Genomic DNA, 11,172 nt, shown 5'->3' with positions numbered 1-11,172 from the left:
TTGGAAACCACAGAGAATGAAATTATAAAAGAAACTAGAAGAGGAAGGATCTCTCAAACTTGAAGACTGACTGAAGTAATATCCTGAGGATGACTATAATAACAAAAGTGATCTAAAATTCAATACATTTGCCATAAAAATTCCAATCCTGTTTTCTTACATTAGAACAAATAACTCTAAAATTAATGAGGAAACACAAAACACTTCAAATACCCAAAGCAATTATTGCCGAAAAGAACAGTGCAGGCCCACCACCTATTTCTCTCCTCCCCTTTGGGCCCTTGTTTAATTGAGTGGGTCCTGTGCTTGATGCCACAAGTTCACTCTACAGTCTGTTATTCTTTAAAACTGGGACAGTAGTGCTTGCTTCTGGGTGAAGGAGAGTATGACTTACATATGATCACTAGATGGGCTGACTAAACTCCAGTGAACCCATTACACTGCAGGACATTTGGGTACAAATGCCTAAATAAATAGGACTTAACATGTATGTCAGAATACATGAGGTTTGGTGGGAGATGGGGGAGAAGTGGAGGGGGGAGAGGATCTAAATTTGATTAAGAACTGTTGTATGAAATTACAAAATCTCAATAAAAAAAAAAAAAGGAACAGTGCAGGAGGTATCATAACACCTGACTTCACACTATACCATACCACTATAGTTATACTCACCCCTCATGGTCTGAACACTGGAACAGACACAGAGACCGATTTGATTTTTCACAAAGACACCATAAAGATATATTGGAGTAAAGATAGCCTCTTCATGAAGTAATGTTGAGAAACTGGATATCCACATGTAGAAGAATGAAACTAGATCACCATTTTTCACCTGTTAACAAAATGAATTAAGCAGGGACAATGACTTGACTCAATGGGCTTTAACATAAATGGCAGAATGCATGAAATTCAGTGGGGGTATTATTTTCAGTAGGGGTGTTATGGGAGGTTGGTGATGAGGAACGGAGTATAAAGAGGATGAAGACATTGTATATGAAATACACAAAAATTCAATAAAAATATTTTTTAAAAATGAATTAAAATTATCTAAGTTGGGGCTGGAGAGATGGCTTAATGGTTAAAAGCACTGGAATAGACACCTATTTCAAGCCTCTGCCTCCGAGTCTCAGGGAACTGGGGAAGATGAGATAGAAAGATCATAAGAGCCAGAGGGGTTGGATAACCACAAGAAAACAGTCTTACAGACAGCTGGTCAGTTACTCATATGAACTGACATCAATGGTGACAATATGTACAAGAAGTCCTATGCAAGCTCAGACTAGACAGTCTCAGCATAGACAGGAGAAAATGGGTAAAAATTCCCAATGCAACCTAAGAAACTATTGGCAGTTAATGGCTGATAGAGCTGGGGGAGACAGTATCTTACATTTATGGAACTCTTTGTGGACCCAATGGATGAACCCATACTGAAGAACATTTGGAGACACAAATTAAACTCTATATCTGAGAGCACATTGTGGATCCCATATTTACGTAGATACAGAAAATCAAATATATATGCATGATATATTTTTATATAAGTATATAAATATATATGTATATATATATTAAGACTGACAATTGGAAACTTTAGGGAACAAGAAGGAGAGAAAAGAAGTGGGAAAGGGTGATATTGTGGGAAGTCAATGTGACTATAGTATATATTTGAGTAAAGTATCTTTATCAACTTAATATAATCTACAATGTGCACAAGCCAATGAAAGATTTTAAAATGGAATGAAGACTTAAATGTGAAACATAAAACTCTAAGTATCTGCTTCCTGGTTGACAAACTGGAGAGAGTAAGAACTACAGAATCTGTGAAAATATACTTGTCTCATAAAGCATCTTTATTGAAATACACAAAGAAACTTTAAAACTCAGCAATATGAAAATGAGCAAGCCAATCAAAAAACTGAGTCAAAGACTTTAGTAGACACTTCACCAAAGAAGATCTACAAATGCATATAGCCATATATAAAGATCTATTTCATCATGTATCATGTGGGAAATGCAATTTAAACAATAATGAAAAGTCACTCATTCAACTGGCCAAACCTGTGTTCCTGAAGTAAAGCAACAGGTGTGAATGCATACATGTGAGATCATATCATCTATGAAGACTGTTTGCAGATTGTAAAACTAAACAAATTTATCATAAAATGAGGAAATCATATTCTTTGAATTTTCCTAAATGAAGTAAAAATATATTCACTGAAATATCTGCATACAGTTTTGTTTATTTTTGGAATTGTGAACCTTAGAATTAGTAGAGATGCTTGTTATGTTTTAAATCTGAAATGTCATCCACAGACCTATGTGTTTGAACACTTGGTCCCCAGTTGGTGGTGCTTGTGGCCTTGAAGGAGACACAGAAACTGCTTTTGCTAATCAAACAAACACAGACTCCTATTTGGGCATACAATTTAACTAAAAGCAGGATGAAAGCCTAACATCTGCCGTCACTACATCTGTGCTTTGGCTGATTGATCAGAAATTTGTTATTATCTTTAACTTTTCCTCTTGAATAAAGTTGAAATCAAGAAGAACAAAACCTGGGGAATAAACCACCCACTTTCCAGGTGACAGCTTTACATGGAGGTGAGGCTGCACCTTCAGTGATTAACAGACAAAGAACTTAAAAGCTTGTGGAGCCGCTTTACAGAATGGAGCAACTGATCCAATGATGTGTCACGGAGACCAAGGATGACATGTTGGCCTTTTGTTCTTCATTAACTGAAGTGAATACCTGAGGATGTCCTTGGGGACTGGATCATTAGACCCCTTTGTTCGTACTAAGGTGATCATTGAAGAAATCTTTCTGTGATTTTTTTCTTTCTCTGGTTTTTATCATTAATCTTCTCTTAAACTGGCATATCAAGCCTGGTGGCAAAACCTAGCTTCCTAAAGCCACGAGAGCTCCGGTTTTCACACTAAAACAGACTTACTGCAAAGACGCAATCTTGATGGAAAGATATCTCTTTACATGTGGGTTGGCAAAATGAAAACTACAGACTACCAAGAAACACTCTTCACTGTAAGACAGGTGAGATCTGTGTCTCTCTCTTTCATTTTCTTTTCACTTAAGGAAAGCCAGACACAGATCATTAAGATTTCAATTTGTTTCTTCATAAAATGATTAGCCAAAGTGTTTGTTCCCACTGATGTATTAGAAACAAAATATTTAGAAAATACCAGACATTATAAATATTTCTTACCTCCAGGCTCCTGAATGAAATCTGGCTCTCTTTGAGAGATAGCATAGAATTCCTTGACCACTCATAGAAAAATCTGTTGACCTCAAGGGAAACATGTTACAATTATCTCATTATCCCAAACTAATCCCTTCTTGGTCTTGTGGAGCCTTACTTATAAAAATCACTCTTTTTCTTTCTGGATTTTGAGATCTTACTCTTGCACTGTTATGAGGGCTGTAATAATCCTTTTCCAGTGTTGGAAATAATAATTTGAAACAATGTCTCTCTAATTAAGCCTATTTTATTTCAATTTGATTTTACAACTCACCAAATTATTTTTTATGATGTGTCCTCTGTCTTCAACCCTTTCAGCTAGTCATCAGAACAATGATTAAAACAGGATTGGCCAAATTGTGGATTTATGATGTCTACTTAGCATTTACCATTCATGTGAGAAAAGATAAAGTCGGAGGAGTTATTTTCCAGAAGGACTCAATTTCTCCTTTGGTCTGCTTTATCATGTAACTGTACTTGAATAGGCAGAAACTATGACATTTCTATCTAATCCTGTCCCCATCTTTTGATGACCTGTCCCTTTTGGACTGCATTTTAGCTTCTGAAGAGGGACATCTTCAACATTCACCCTTTACCTAGGTTCACATAAGTAGACTTGCAAAAAAGTAATGTATTTGTCTGGGAAGGAAACGAAGCTGCTAATCCCAGAAGGTGAATGTCTCAGATCCAGAGCAACTTTACAGAAAAAGAGAAATTCTACACACTGAAGAGAAAGACTCCACTAAGTGAGGGGCTTCCTCACACACTGTCTCATTTTAACCCTTATGTTACATGCAAAAGCCTTTCACACAGATGCTAAGAGATGATTAGGGAATGAAAAATGTCTTCTCTTTTCCTCTGGGCTGGCTTTGAAGAAATCTATTTCCTTCTAGTCTTTCTCCTTTGGATTTTCAGTAAAGCAGCTAGAAGCACTGATAGGGTACAAATACAGAAACTTTACATTCTGTATCATAGGACAATGTTTGCATTTCATTTTGTACCAAGAAATAGGAGCACTTTATAGAATGCATTCTAAGAATATATTTGCACTTTATTCTATAGGAAGGAATCTACATGATTATACTGCAAGCAGCTCCACAGATAAGTGGTAATACTTTTTATTCTGAGTTAACCCTCAGTCTACTTGCCATCCCAAAGTCATAAATGTAATTTGGATTCAAGTGTCTTTTAATAACTTGGTAATTTTATGTTACTGTATCTCGATATTTATTTAAAAAGTTAAAGAGAAAATCATGTTGAGGATGTACGTATGAAGAAGATATTTTTAGTAAAAAGGTGGAAGGAAAATGAAGTTTTAACATGAGGAAGGAGTTTATATAGTAAATAAGTTTTGTCTTAAGGTAAAGGATTGTTCCAAAGAAAAAAATGAAATATAAAGAGAAAATTATATTAAAATGTCTTTAATATTAGGACAAAATAAATGGCATGAGAATAACCAAATTGATAAGAGCAAACATTGTTAAAATTCCTAAGGTCAAAAGCCAAGTGTATTTCAGTACACTAATACAAGCTTAAATGTCAATCCTGTTAAAATCAATGAGGCGCTCTGAAGATATTTATCTGCTCTTGTTAATACTTGAAAGAGTGTGTTTTGTCTGTTTAGAACATTAGATTCATGAGATGAAAGTTGTAAATTATATAATTTTAGATTCAATATTAATTCATTGTAATAACACATTTGCTATGAATAGCTATGGGATTATATCTCTTAGTATCTAGTGTGCTATGAAGGTATGATATAAACTAATCAAAATCTTATACTTCATTAAGATCACTGTTATGCTTTTGACTGACTTTGTCAGGTCAGGAAGGATAAGGTTCTAAGCTCAGTTAGCAGTAACACTTTTGCCCCTATATCCAAGGGAAGCTAAAGTTAAAAGAAAATGAGACCACGTTTGGAATAGTGTCCCCTTATCAGAAACTACAGAGGACTGTATTTGGTAGGAGTTCTATTCAGTCCCCAGTTGGGCAATAGTCACAAAATTATTCCCCTTCTATATGGGAAATGATGGATAGCCACTAAGACATCATTGGGCCCACACTCCTTTTCCACCTCAAATCTCTTCAGTTAAAAACATGAAACTTCACCCTAATAGAATGATCCAATGAAAATGGCTGATCTAGTAGTCTACTTTTTCCTACTTTTCTCCAAAGTTGGACAAACACCCAGGCCTTACTCCCTACCCACCTGACAGGGGAGCAAAGGAGCCTCAGATAAAACTCACAATGGTGTGGGGGGTAACAAACATTGATTTTATGATGGATACTGAAACTAATTACTTGATAATAAACTGCCATCACAAAAGCTGACAAGGACACTACATGAATTGAAGCAGTCATGTCTGTCCAGGGTAATGATAAAGCTGGGTATTCTGTGGTTATAGCACTGGAATGTCATGTAGTCTGGGAAGACTCAAAGTATGCTTATCTAAATGGCCCTCCTGACTCATGGGGTTAAAAAGAAAGAAGGAAGTTTCTCTCACTGATGTTCAGTTGCCAAGCATACCTGTAAAACACTAAAAGATATGCCTCTGTGCTTGGGTTTGGTTTGACACTACTCAAGATCCTCTAGCAGCCTCTTTACCTTCACAACTGCTGTGAAAGAAAGGACAGACACCCTACTGTGGCTGTCTATGGGTCTGTAATGCTCACTTCCCCAAAGGAAGTCTCCTAAGCACTCTAAGCTATAAGGGTCTCCAGGTGGCACATCCCACAGGAAGGACACACATTAACAAAAGTTCAGACCTTTCTGTCTTCTACTGCCACTTGGGAATCAGAGACCACCTTATTGCGTGCATATACTATGAGCTACTCACTAACTAAATCACATAGGACCTTCCTATAGTCTCTGAAATTTACAATAGAGGATTCTCTTAGCTTTGGGGACATGATCTCTCTTCAATATGTCTGAAATGCTGTATATCTATGGCTCTAACTCTTCTAATATATTTCTTACACACAAGGACAAAGTACCTCAGTGTCTTTCTTGATCATCTAATCTGAGACTTTGTCTATGACCATCTTTGTGATGTCAGAATGGAAGGACTCCTAAATATATGTGGAACACCTGGATTGTGTTATGATGAAAAGCCTTAGATATGACATCTCAGGCTATTGGGGATATTGGACAGAAAGTAACTCTACTTAGGGAAGAATCCTAGTAAATGTGTCCACGATAGATTAGTTCTACTGAAATATAACCATGTACATAGAGTTTAAATGCCTATATTGTTTTGACAACTGACAATGCTAAGATGACAGAGTTTTAAAGCATCTCATAAGATTCACTCTGCCACAATAAAGAGGAAGGGTTTCCGTGGTGAAGATCTGTCCTTTGTTACTTCCTGGATGCTGAGCCATAGCTTCAGCGAATGCTTACTTTTTTTCCTATTTCTTATCCTTGTTGGCATTACTGCCTGCTGTTATATATAATGTGTACATATCTGTCCCAAAGAATGACCTTTTTATGGAACTAAACTAACAGGTGACTAGCTGCTCAGCAGCAAGACGCCATCTTTTATATGAAACAGTTCTTTTAAAATATTTTATTTTATATGTGTGTATTGCCTGCGTGTAGGTAAGTGCACCTGTGTCGTGCAATGCCCGCAGAGGACAGAGAGGCTGTCAGATCCTTTGGAACTAGAGTTATGGGTAGTTGTTAGCTGCCATGTGGGTGCTGGGATTCGAACACAGGTCTTCTCTAAGAACAGCCAGTATTCTTAACTGCTGAGCCATCTCTCCAGCCCAGAAACAATGCTGGGGGGATTACCATACCAAATCTCAAACTATATTGCGCAGCTATAGTTCTTTTAGATACGTGTCATTACTTACAGTTCAGAATGACAAGTGACAAATAAGGACAATTTGTAGTCTATATAACAGGAGCACAATTGTACTTTTTGTAGGAAGCAATCTCCATGTACACATTGTAAGCATTTCAGTATATACACACTGATATTAGTTGATCTGTTCTGTGTCAAATTTCTGTCTATATGGCATGGTCAGGAATCACACAAGACTATGTGGCCTTGTAAGTGAACCTGGTACCTCTGCACAGATAGAGACAATGATGAAGGAAAAGCAGATTCTCACAGACTAGTCTGACAACTTGTCATGTGTGACAAGACTAAACTTTGGGTTGATTTATAGCTTTTGATCAGGTTCTCTATAAAACATACTGGCAATGAAGACCCATGTAAGGCAGATTTCCTCTGACTTCCCATATTGCCAGCTCTCTGAATAAAACCAATTTGAAGATTTTTTTTCTGTAAATGTTACAGGGGATACAGGAAAAGTCCAGTTTCAGTATGAAATTTAGAATCTAAGAAAGTGGCAACGCCAAACTCACATGTATGGTTTGTCATGTCATAGTCCCTGTATAACTCTGTACTACTAACTATATGCATCTATTTCTGTTTCCCATGTTCATGGACTGGAAAAACTAATAATGTGAAAATATCCTACCAAAAACAATCTATAGATTCAATGCAATGCCAGTGAAAATAATCATGACATTCTTTACAGTATTAGACACAAAAAAATCTTAAAATTCATATGGAATCACAAATGACCCCATATAGCACAATCCTGAGCATGAAGACCAATGCTGGGGGGAGTACCATACCAGATCTCAAACTATATTGCACAGCTGTAGTAATAAAATAGCACGTGACTGGCACAAGAACAGACACATAGATTAATGGAACATAATTGATGACCCAAACACGACTGCATTCAATTTCAGTCACTTGATATTGGACAAAGGTACCAAGAATAGAAAATGGAGGAAAGAGGATCTTCAACAAATGGTGCTGGCAAAACGAATTCTCCACGTGCAGAAGAATGAAATTAGACCCTTATCTATCACTGTGCCCAAAGTCAACTCCAAATATAGGAAAGACCTCAAAATGAAACCTGAAACTGTGAAACTGCTAGAAAAACATAGGCATTACCAAGAAAATATAGGTGCAGGAAAGGACTTTCTAAATCAGACATTAGTTGTTCAGGAATTAAGCTCAAACACTGATAAGTGGGACTTCATTAAATTAAAAACATGTTCAGCAGAAGAAACAACCAAGGAAGTGAAGAGGAAATTCACTGAGCCGGAGAAAATCTTCACCTGTTACACATCTGATGGAGGACTAAAATTTAGAATATAATTTCTCTACCCTGCTTCCTCCCTTCATTTTCACTTACTTGTCTCTTTGAGACCAAGTTCCTGTCTTCAGGTTGCTGCACCAGAGAGAAGTACGTGGAGACTATTCTTGTCCCTCAAGGCTGCTAGGATGAGGACTCCCAGCTGTACCTCCTAAGTGGCTCTTTATGTGAGAGCAGAGACAGAATTTCCTGTCAGAGCAGAGCATCTCCCAGTTTTACTTCCTGTTGGGGAAGGTTTTACTATTATTCCAGATTATAGCTTTAGTTGGGTCAGTGGGAAACACAGGGTCCTTTTTTAAGTCTTTGCTCTTGTAGATAAAAGAAATTTAAAATGAAAGAAACTTGAGGACAATTTCATTGGAATCTGGAAGAGGATAAAACATCCACCAGAGTAGAAAAGCTGGAGATCCTGGGAAGAGTGTGGGGAGAGGGGTTGGAAAAGAGGAACAGAGAAAAATCTTGCTGAATCAGAGGTTTAAAAATACACACAGGCTCAGTGTTGACTGCCCGTTATCAGTTACAGTTGCATGTGCCAGTGTTCCTGTGTCTCTGTGTGTATGTGTCTCTGTCTGTCTGTCTGTTCATAGAGAGAATTAGGATACCCAGACTGTTAGAGCAGCCTTAGGATTGTGGGTGAGATCAAGGTAGGAAGATAGGCCAAGTATGATGTCATATCCTTATTACCCCAGGGTTCAGGTAAATTTAGAAAGGAGAGCTTTTTGTTGTCCCATAGGTGGGAGCTTAAGAGAAAGAAGACAGAGCTTCTGGAGAGCAGAAGCAGGTTCCTGAAAATGGGGCATCATCAATGGTCCGATCTTGAAATTAATCAAGTTTTTCTCTATGGAGTCATGAATGGGGATGAACTGAGTACTCCAGTAAGCACAGTCATGAGCTGTCCAGGTGTCTCTCAGGTTTGATCACATTCTCTATCCCCATGTATAGTTTACAGTTAGGGCTGTTTATTTATGTGAAGGGAGAGAATGGGAAACCAGATCATCTTTGGGCATCCCAGGGCTGTATAAAGGTTATCCAGAGACTATCCAGGAACATGTACACTGTAGGCTCTTATTCTCTACCTTTTGACCATTTGTGGACTTTTGTGTTCATTGTCTTTCCTCTGACTTCCCATATTGCCAGCTCTCTGAATAAAACCAATTTGAAGATTTTTTTTCTGTAAATGTTACAGGGGATACAGGAAAAGTCCAGTTTCAGTATGAAATTTAGAATCTAAGAAAGTGGCAACGCCAAACTCACATGTATGGTTTGTCATGTCATAGTCCCTGTATAACTCTGTACTACTAACTATATGCATCTATTTCTGTTTCCCATGTTCATGGACTGGAAAAACTAATAATGTGAAAATATCCTACCAAAAACAATCTATAGATTCAATGCAATGCCAGTGAAAATAATCATGACATTCTTTACAGTATTAGACACAAAAAAATCTTAAAATTCATATGGAATCACAAATGACCCCATATAGCACAATCCTGAGCATGAAGACCAATGCTGGGGGGAGTACCATACCAGATCTCAAACTATATTGCACAGCTGTAGTAATAAAATAGCACGTGACTGGCACAAGAACAGACACATAGATTAATGGAACATAATTGATGACCCAAACACGACTGCATTCAATTTCAGTCACTTGATATTGGACAAAGGTACCAAGAATAGAAAATGGAGGAAAGAGGATCTTCAACAAATGGTGCTGGCAAAACGAATTCTCCACGTGCAGAAGAATGAAATTAGACCCTTATCTATCACTGTGCCCAAAGTCAACTCCAAATATAGGAAAGACCTCAAAATGAAACCTGAAACTGTGAAACTGCTAGAAAAACATAGGCATTACCAAGAAAATATAGGTGCAGGAAAGGACTTTCTAAATCAGACATTAGTTGTTCAGGAATTAAGCTCAAACACTGATAAGTGGGACTTCATTAAATTCAAAACGTGTTCAGCAAAAGAAACAACCAAGGAAGTGAAGAGGAAATTCACTGAGCCGGAGAAAATCTTCACCTGTTACACATCTGATGGAGGACTAAAATTTAGAATATAATTTCTCTACCCTGCTTCCTCCCTTCATTTTCACTTACTTGTCTCTTTGAGACCAAGTTCCTGTCTTCAGGTTGCTGCACCAGAGAGAAGTACGTGGAGACTATTCTTGTCCCTCAAGGCTGCTAGGATGAGGACTCCCAGCTGTACCTCCTAAGTGGCTCTTTATGTGAGAGCAGAGACAGAATTTCCTGTCAGAGCAGAGCATCTCCCAGTTTTACTTCCTGTTGGGGAAGGTTTTACTATTATTCCAGATTATAGCTTTAGTTGGGTCAGTGGGAAACACAGGGTCCTTTTTTAAATCTTTGCTCTTGTAGATAAAAGAAATTTAAAATGAAAGAAACTTGAGGACAATTTCATTGGAATCTGGAAGAGGATAAAACATCCAACAGAGTAGAAAAGCTGGAGATCCTGGGAGGAGTGTGGGGAGAGGGGCTGGAAAAGAGGAACAGAGAAAAATCTTGCTGAATCAGAGGTTTAAAAACACACACAGGCTCAGTGTTGACTGCTCGTTATCAGTTACAGTTGCATGCGCCAGTGTTCCTGTGTCTCTGTATGTATGTGTCTCTGTCTGTCTGTCTGTTCATAGAGAGAATTAGGATACCCAGACTGTTGGAGAGAGCAGCCTTAGGATTGTGGGTGAGATCAAGGTAGGAAGATAGGCCAAGTATGATGTCATATC

The 11,172-nt window shown here is 37.7% G+C and overlaps 1 protein-coding gene across 1 annotated transcript in view; it reads right to left on the bottom strand.

Annotated features, from left to right (window-relative positions):
* LOC103730958 (interferon-induced very large GTPase 1-like) overlaps window positions 1-8,563 on the bottom strand; it is a 38,795-nt gene extending 30,232 nt beyond the window's left edge. Inside the window, exon 1 of the mRNA XM_029561705.1 lies at window positions 8,469-8,563. The gene's annotated coding sequence lies outside the window, so the exon portion shown is untranslated. The remainder of the gene's footprint in view (window positions 1-8,468) is intronic.
* Window positions 8,564-11,172: the final 2,609 nt, after the last annotated feature.

Source organism: Nannospalax galili, unplaced genomic scaffold (genome assembly GCF_000622305.1).
Source record: "Nannospalax galili isolate Female #2095 unplaced genomic scaffold, S.galili_v1.0 scaffold1994, whole genome shotgun sequence".
In the NCBI taxonomy this organism is placed as follows: domain Eukaryota; kingdom Metazoa; phylum Chordata; class Mammalia; order Rodentia; family Spalacidae; genus Nannospalax; species Nannospalax galili.
Note: the sequence above shows the minus strand (reverse complement) of the source record. Positions and strands in the feature narration are given on the sequence as shown.